This window comes from Ursus maritimus, unplaced genomic scaffold (genome assembly GCF_017311325.1).
Source record: "Ursus maritimus isolate PB19 unplaced genomic scaffold, ASM1731132v1 scaffold_7, whole genome shotgun sequence".
Taxonomy (NCBI): Eukaryota; Metazoa; Chordata; class Mammalia; order Carnivora; family Ursidae; genus Ursus; species Ursus maritimus.
The window spans coordinates 66,562,668-66,571,336 of NW_024426885.1; positions in this window are offsets into that span (position 1 = coordinate 66,562,668).

Consider the following 8,669-nt stretch of genomic DNA (forward strand, 5'->3'; position numbering starts at 1 on the left):
TAGCTCTCTAGCTCTAATTCTCTTCAACAGGACACCGATTCTAACCCAATGCCCCTGCGCTCCAAACTATGCCTTGACCTGCTAGGCTAGTGCCCTTGATCCCCGAGGTGTGTGTGTGTGTGTGTGTGTGTGTGCGCGTACGCACACCTGTCTGTGTGTGAAGACGCAGTGCTCAGAACTTTGCCCATTAGGAATGACCACCTTCTCTCTGATCTAACCAAGACATATCTTAGGTAAGTTGGGTAACCTCTAATTTTTAAAATGAGGATAATATTAGTTATTTCCAAATGCTGTTGTGAGGATTTAAATTTAAAAAATTACATCACATCTAGCAGAGTCTTTGGCACATGGAAAGTGCTCAATAAATGTATGCTCATCTCAAGTCTTTTTTTTTTTTTTTTAAAGATTTTATTTATTTATTCGACAGAGATAGAGACAGCCAGCGAGAGAGGGAACACAAGCAGGGGGAGTGGGAGAGGAAGAAGCAGGCTCATAGCGGAGGAGCCTGATGTGGGGCTCGATCCCATAACGCCGGGATCACGCCCTGAGCCGAAGGCAGACGCTTAACCGCTGTGCCACCCAGGCGTCCCTGCTCATCTCAAGTCTTAGCACTATTATGATGGTCAGATTTCCCCAGCCAGATTTCTGTTGATCTCTTCCTTCTCTAATATTTGGTAGCACTTAAATCTGAACCCTGAAATTGATTATTCAGTCATCTGTTAACTTCTATTATCTTCTTGATTCCCAAACCAGATTGTAAGGAGATCAAGAACGAGGATGATACCTTACATTTTCCTGGTGTCTCCTACAAAATTAAGCACATAGTAATTTTTGACAGTGGAGAAGTAAAGAAGGTAAGAAAACCAAGAGAGGTCTAGGAGAACGCACTTTTGAATGGTGCCTAAAAAAGGGGTCTTCCACCAAGACATAAGCAAACACTGGTGCGTCTCTGAGCTTACCAGACAGATATCCAACCTGGATTCCACTCATGCTCATTCCCACCCTTAAACTCATAAAGAGAGCAACAAATCTCTCCTTCCAAAGATGTCATGGTCATCCTTCTACACTAAGCATGTCACATTTCTCCTCCCCTTTCAGCCGTAGACACTGATCTCAAGGAGTCATAAAGCAGAATGCAGTACTTTCTCACTAATAGATTGGGGGCCCCAGACTCAAAACTGTTAATGCCTCACATATTGCTGTTTGTAGTCACAGGGCTAAGGGGAATGCGGACCCTCATCTAGTCTCCATGTTAACAGGATTCCAGCAAGCCCTCTCTATCGTCACAAGTCCAGCCCTGCCACTTTACTTGACTTAGACAGTGGGTTTCTGCTCCATGACTGGAACTTCTGGGAGGGTGAAATGAGGAGCTGGAGGGCCTCTCTTGGGGTTGAAAATCTATGCAGAAGCCCCCACTACATATGCCCATTTGGAGAAGTCCACTTTCCCTCCTTCCCACCCCATTTGTCACCGTAAATATTTTGCAAGCCATTCCCTGGGGAAATGACAGTAGGAAGCCATTTGTAGGAAGCTCATGGGCTCTTCTGGGTTGGGGCTCATGTTGTCCCAGAAGGGATTTCCCATTAGTGGGGTTATATGGCCTTTGAAAAGCATTTAAGTGGGCGCTTGATTAGCTTTCAAAGTAAGCCAAGTGATCTCTAACCACCAACTGGTCCTAATTCTACTCATGTGTTTAAGTCTTCTTTCAGCCAATCTGATAATCAGCAGTAGCAGATTAGTGAGTACAGCTATTCTGACTGTTTCTAGGATGGCTGCCATTTTCTTGCATGGAAAGGAATTGGGCTGGCAGCATTTGCTGCCATGTCCCCTCTGCTGGAGCAGTGATTAGTTGCGCCATTGAATTCTAAGCCTCTCTTTCGGCAATTACAGCACCTTCTATTATGAGCTTGTTGAGAGTTGGTTTGGGTAAAATTTTGCTTATTTTCTTGCTCCACAGGAAAATCACATTCCGTTCCCTGGCCCAAAGCAACTGTGCCTCTAAACCTTTCAGGGCATCTGGCTTTTGAGATCAATGGCAACGCAGACACAATTGGACCATGTTTTTCTCGTGAGCCAATCTCTCACAGATCTCAGCAGTGTCAGATTAAGTGAGTAACAACTGGGCTGAGCCATCCATCAAAACAAACCAGTCAACCCATAAATAAACTGCTGGGATACCTCAAGGGATTCAGAAGGATTTTTCATCGTCTCATTCTTTTGCTTAAATACATAATTTCCACAAGGGACATGGTGGCATATACTGTCCTGGCAGACCCCACTGTAAGTGTGGTGACCGGAAGGGGCACACACAGTGCCCTTCTGAGGGCCTGCAGTACAGACAGCTGGGAGAGAAGTGATATTTCATAGAGAGGCAATCTCTCAGCGTGTTCAGTGTATGACAGAAATAGGAACGATGTTTTCGGTCCCAGTGATAAGAAAATGCTCTCTTACAAAACTCGAAGAGCACTTACGGGGACCTTACTTGGACACATGGTTGCTGCAGAAATATACAGACAAGCTAGCGTCTGGCGCAGATCCCAGCTACATGTCGTACCTTGTCTCTGATGCTTTGCCCTTTGGAGTTTGTAAGTCTGTGGAAATTCTTTTGGGAAGATATCACTTTTTCCTGATTATTTGGATTATTCATCTGTCAACACTTAAAGAAACAGAAAGAATCATCTTCATATTTCTACATTGTGTTGATTCGTTGATGGTTGTCTTCCTGACATGGAGTGTGTCTTACCCACCTTTGCATGCCTAGGGGCTGGCATTATGACGTCCAGGGTCTGAGGAAAACCAGAGAAGGGACTCAGAGATCGAAGGCTCCGTTCAGCTGATGCACGTCAGGGAGCACCTGACAACCAGGTCACTTCCCGGTCAAAGCAGGGTTGGAGTTCTGCAGGGTGAAGGAAAGACAGGTGGTGTGTTCCGGTGGTCTGGGTCAGGAAAAGGTTTTGGTCTTTTATTGGTGTGAAATGTGTCCCAGTTTTCATGTGTCTTTGCTTGAAAGGATTATGGATGTGGCCTCATCCTGGTCCCTGTTAAGAACAGCACTTTCAAGAACTGTTTTTACAAACTTTGCGGTTTATTGGTTAGTTGGGGCCCATAGGGAGGGGAAGGTAGAGGAACAACAGGGATAGGAGGTTAGGGTCGAAGGCAGTGCTGAAACGGAGAGCTCTCCGTCATGCCACTTGAAGTCTCTTTACAGAGTAAATGCCAGTCAGTGTTTGTTGAATGTATGAAGATATGGCTGAAAGGGTCTAGGGTTCATGTCTGAAATGCCTAATATTCTCCTCATTGGACAAGTGTAAAATATGGTCCAACTGCAAGAGCTCAAAGACTTCCTATGGATCTGGGCGGAATCAAAAGAATGTGCAGAAGCCTACCCAAATGGGACGTGTCTTTAGCTAAGGAAGCAGGCATCCCATTCAGGGCATGTCGTGAGCTCTCAGAAGAGAGAGAGTTGAGTCCTGGTCCTCCAGGAGCAACCTCCCCGCTCTGCCACTCCCATGCCCTCAGGCTTCAGAAAAGGGGGGTAGAAAGCAATACTCACATCACAAACTGTACCTCTGGGGGAAGAAGGAACAAACTGGGTTAATATAAGGAGCAAAGCATACCACGGAAAAGTCACTCTTCATGTATAAAAAAAATCGAATGTTTAGTTAGAACTATGTTAAGTATGAACAAGATGGAAAGAAAATGGCCTGGTAACTCTGCAAACTTGCCCCTCCCCCCAAGCTCCCTCCTCCCCACCCACACAAGTGAGAAAGAGGAACATTATGCTGCATTCAAAATACAGAAGAAGAATCCAGTCTGGAAAAAATTATAATCCTTAAATCAGCATATTCCCCATGAGTGTTTCAAACTGCAGGTGAGCTTACTAAGAATATACAGCCATTTTTAATTAATTAATTAATTAATCAATTAACTTATTATTTTGTAAATGTTAGTTTCAGGGATAGAATTTAGTGATTCGTCAGTTGCACACAACACCCAGTGCTCATTGCATCGAGTGCCCTCCTTAATGCCCATCACCCAGTTACCCCACCTCCCTCACCTCTCTTCCAGCAACCCTCAGTTTGTTCCCTGTAGTTAAGAGTCTCTTACGGTTTGTCTACCTCTCTGTTTTCATCTTATTTTATTTTTCCTTCTCTTCCCCTATGTTTATCTGTTCTGTTTCTTAAATTCCACATATCAGTGAGATCGTATGATAATTGTCTTTCTCTGATTGACTTATTTCACTTAGCATAATACCCTCTTGCTCCATCCACATCATAGCAAATGGCAGGATTTCATTCTTTTTGGTGGCTATGTAATATTCCATTGTGTATCTATATCACGTCTTCTTTATCCATTCATAAGTCAACGGACATCTGGGCTCTTTCCATATTTGGCTATTGTGGACACTGCTGCTATAAACATTGGGGTGCGTGTGCCCCTTCGAATCACTGTTTGTATCCTTTGGATAAATTTTAAAAAATATACACCCATTTTTAAAAGAAGAACACAGTGAGGAAATGAAGCAGTATTCATAGAATTCTGAAGGAAAAATCTCCCGAAGAATATTGGCCCCAGTGGTCATTTAAATATGAAGACAACAGGTGGACATTCACAAGTGCAAAATTTCAAGTCTGTGACTCTCACGAGCTTCTTGATAAAAACTGCCCGATGATAAAATGTAACTGCTTGAGAGGTGAAGCAAAACGAACAATTTAGAAATAAGAAAACTGCAGACACCAAACAAACACTAATGCTGAATTTAACTGTAGAACTAAGATCAAGCCACTGGGAGAGTCACAATTGCACAGCAGAGCCCTCTGAAAGTAATAATAATGCCCAGAACAAATGTTGGGAGGCAGGGACAAGAGGACACTGGAGGATGGCTTAAGAATACTAGCTACCGTGTCTCTCATAGCAAGTAATCAATATTGTCTGAAGCTGAAACCTGTACTTTAAAGAGACGAGTCCAGCTTTTTAAATGATTTTTGTAGCCTTTTTTCTTAAACAGGATGAGATATTTAAGGAACTAACGTCTTGGGAGCAGCATTTTCTAACCATCTACCCACAGATCTGTTTATCCATTCATCAAACTGTCTTTTTATATGCAGTGGACCCTTGAACAGCGTGGGTGTGAATTACATGGGTCCACTTAGACGCAGAGGTTTTTCAACAAATATAATACAGAACTGTGAATGTGTTTTCTCTTCCTTATGATTTTCTTTATACCATTTCCTTTTCTGTGGATTACTTTCTTGTAAGAATACAGTATATAGTACAGGTTTTTGCCTGCACAGAGGGTTGGGACCCCTAACCCCTGCATGGTTCAAGGGTCAACTGTATAGGCAAAGAGAGATGTTTGGGGGGAATGTCACCAAATGTTAACACTGACTCTTACTGGGGATTAATTTATTCTCTTCTTTCTGTTTTTCTTTATTGCTTCAATTTTTAATAATGGGCCAATGTTTATTTTATAAAAACAACAAAAGCATTACTGTGGCCAAAAATTAGAGGGCCACATCATCCAGTCAGTTTTTCTTGTTGGTCAAATTTAAACCTTGGGTAGTGTTTCTTCTAACTCCATCTTCAATTTGGAGATAGAAGGTCATCAGCAAGACTAGCCAAGGGATTCTAAACTCCCTTCTAAGCTTATGAACTTTAAAGGTATTACCATTCAAGACAGAATTTAAGGAGAGAGAGCTGAATGGAACAAAGGAGATAAGAAGGAAACTCCATTGCGACCATGAAGCGTCCGACATGATTATAGGACTGCAGAGATGCCCAAGGTGTCAGCTCAGGATGAGGCACCAGGAGAACAAGAGGAAAGGCACACCTGGAAATTTCATGGTGACAGTGAGACTTCCAACACATGAGCACATGGGACTACAACTGAGGATCCAGGGAATGCGAGGTGGAAGATGGAGCATTAATGATGGAGGAAGGAAAGAGACAGACATGGGCCAGGACGGTGCTGGGTGGAGAGCACCAGGAGGTCAGGTACATAAAGGACACCGTGCAGACTCCTGCCTGCCCTGTGTGCTGCCAGAGGAAGATGGGCTTGGGGGGCACACTGCAAGACAGTAAGCAAAATGTCAATCCCAGGGGCGCCTGGGTGGCTCAGTCAGCTAAGCATCTGCCTTCAGCCCAGGTCATGATCCCAGGGTCCTGGGATTGAGCCCCCACATCCTGCTCCCTGCTCAGTGGGGAGCCTGCTTCTCCCTCTCCCTGCCCCCGCTCATGCTCTCTCTTGCTATCTCTCTCTCAAATAAATAAAATCTTTAAAAAAATGTCAGTCCCTCCCAGCCCCATGCATCTGGCCATCCTAGATACAACGGTTGACAGTATATGTGCTACTCAACCTGGCAAGTCTGGGGAAACTAGACCCTTGCATTTAGCCAGAATGAAATCACCGGAAACCAAACTGCAACCTCTCATGACCCCAAATGTATTCTGAGAGACAATGTGTCTGGGTGAGGGTTTTATTTTAATCACCTTGGTTGGTGTTCCAAGGAACGTGTATAAAGTTCCGTTTCTGGTCTCTTCGCCTGGGGGAGAACCACGCGAGTGCCAACAACAACACAACAGCAGCACTACAATGAAAGGGACCCAGAGGCTAAGCTTAGATTCCCCGCGATACAAAGGACCCAGGTGTGGATAAAGGCGAGGAGAGACCTTCATCAGTTGGAGTTTAACCTTTCATTCAATACACTGTGTCTTGTGGTCAGAAATCCGAGGGCTGAGGCCGCTTTATTTTAAATGTTGTGTTGATGACTTATCAAAAACATTTCCATCTGGGAGATCATTCGGGTGAGAGAATACTTCAGAGTAATTTCTGTGCTACTTAGCATTTAGATAGCACCAGAGAGCTGTACAGGATTATTAATACACATCTTGTACTTTCAAAGCACTTTACAATCTCTCTGGACATAAGGGCTGAGTGGGGGTGGCCGGGGAGTCAGACGGCTTGGGCCTCCCCCTTTAGAAACATCTATTTGCTCTTCCTGCGAGGACGGGCCCTTGTCTCAGAAATCAGCTTCCTCAGCCACACTGTCCTCATCCGTGAAGGACAGCTCTCTCTTTGTCGGAGAAGCCCCTTCTTGTACAAGAACACAAAGAGAAGGGGGGACACCCGAAGATTCTCATTATGTGGCTCTAGACGAAATAGAGGATTGAATTTTACTCCCCTCTGGCACCTACCTTCTTTCTGTTGAGACCACTTCCCACGCTCGCACTGACCAGCACACTCAGGGACTTCACGCTCCCCCATGTTTTCCCAGAATCCTTCCCTGGGCTTCCCCCAGGCAGCAACACTTCCTGCTCCTGGAGACTGCTGACTGGGCCCTTTTCTCTTGTCCTGGAATTGGGGCCAAATCTCTAGAGCTAAAGGCAAGTGGGGCTTGGTTCCCCAAATCCCAAGAGAGCTGCCAGGGACTGCCGGCAACCTGGGCCTGCAGGAGGTCTGGCTTTCCCTCACCCCGACCCTCTCTCTCCAGTCTGTAGACGAGGCTGAGGCAGGAAAGACAGGGAAAGGATCCCAGTGGTTGTGCCCCTGTACGAAGTATGGTGTTCAGTTGAAGAGGAGAGTCCCTTCCTTCCCCTGAGACAATGGAGCGGGCCTCTGAAAGAATTGCTTCTCAAGGGGAGAGCTTCCTGTCAGAAGGGGAGATGGCAAGGTGGTTTCTAAAAGTGTGCAAACCCGGGGCAACTCAGTCTATGGGGGCACGCTAATAAAGAAACTATAACATGTCCTAAGGTGCAGTGCTTTACAGTGTTCCCTGCCTCCAAACACAGGGCTGAAAGCAACCTCCCCAGGAAGAGATTCCTGGCTGGGGAGAAAGATGGCCAGGCGGCAGCAGCAGGCTAGCTCAGGGTTTGGTGCGGCCAGGATGTGTCTCCCCCGGATGGAGTGGAAATCATACAACACAGCAAGGCTTGAACTGTCCTGCTATACTCTAAACCCGGGAGCTCTTGGCTGGGTCGGGATCCCCCTCCAAGACACTAGGAGATGGACAATCGAGAGTGGGCTCTTGAGGGGGTAGAAAAAGTCAAGGGAGGCCAAACGGTATTCTTCGAGAAGGTCACAGCAGTGAACACTGCCGCTCAGAGGCTCCCAGGGCCAGGCAGGGTCAGCCCGGGCAGCAGGGCTGCTCCACAACGGTGGTTAAATAAGAGGCATGTACCTTTCCTTCGGCCTTCACCGTGCAGCCGGTGGACTGTTGGGAAATGGAGGAAAAAGGCATGTGAATCATATAACCTTTTAATTTCTTTAACCCCGCTGCTTCCTGATCTGAAGCTCAGTCGCAGGAGTATACATTTTGTTCGGCTTGTTTCGATTGTAATGTGACATTAAGTCTCATCTAACACCTGTGAGTTTTAATGTCTGTAACATGTACATATCAAAATCATCTGATTTTGAGATTTTAAAAGTAATTTTATATTATTTTATATCTCATTGAGAAACAATATATTTCTTCCATAGAAAATTTAGAAAACAAGGACAGTTTTTTTTTTTTTTTTTAATGTTACCGTGGTAAAAATGCTCCACAGATCTATCCCCTTCAACAGGCAAGTTTTTGTTTGTTTGTTAACAGAGTAAAAGAGCAACCATTTATTTAGCTCACAATTCTGTGGGTTGGTGATTTGGGGCTGGGCTTCACTAGAGCAGTCCTCTT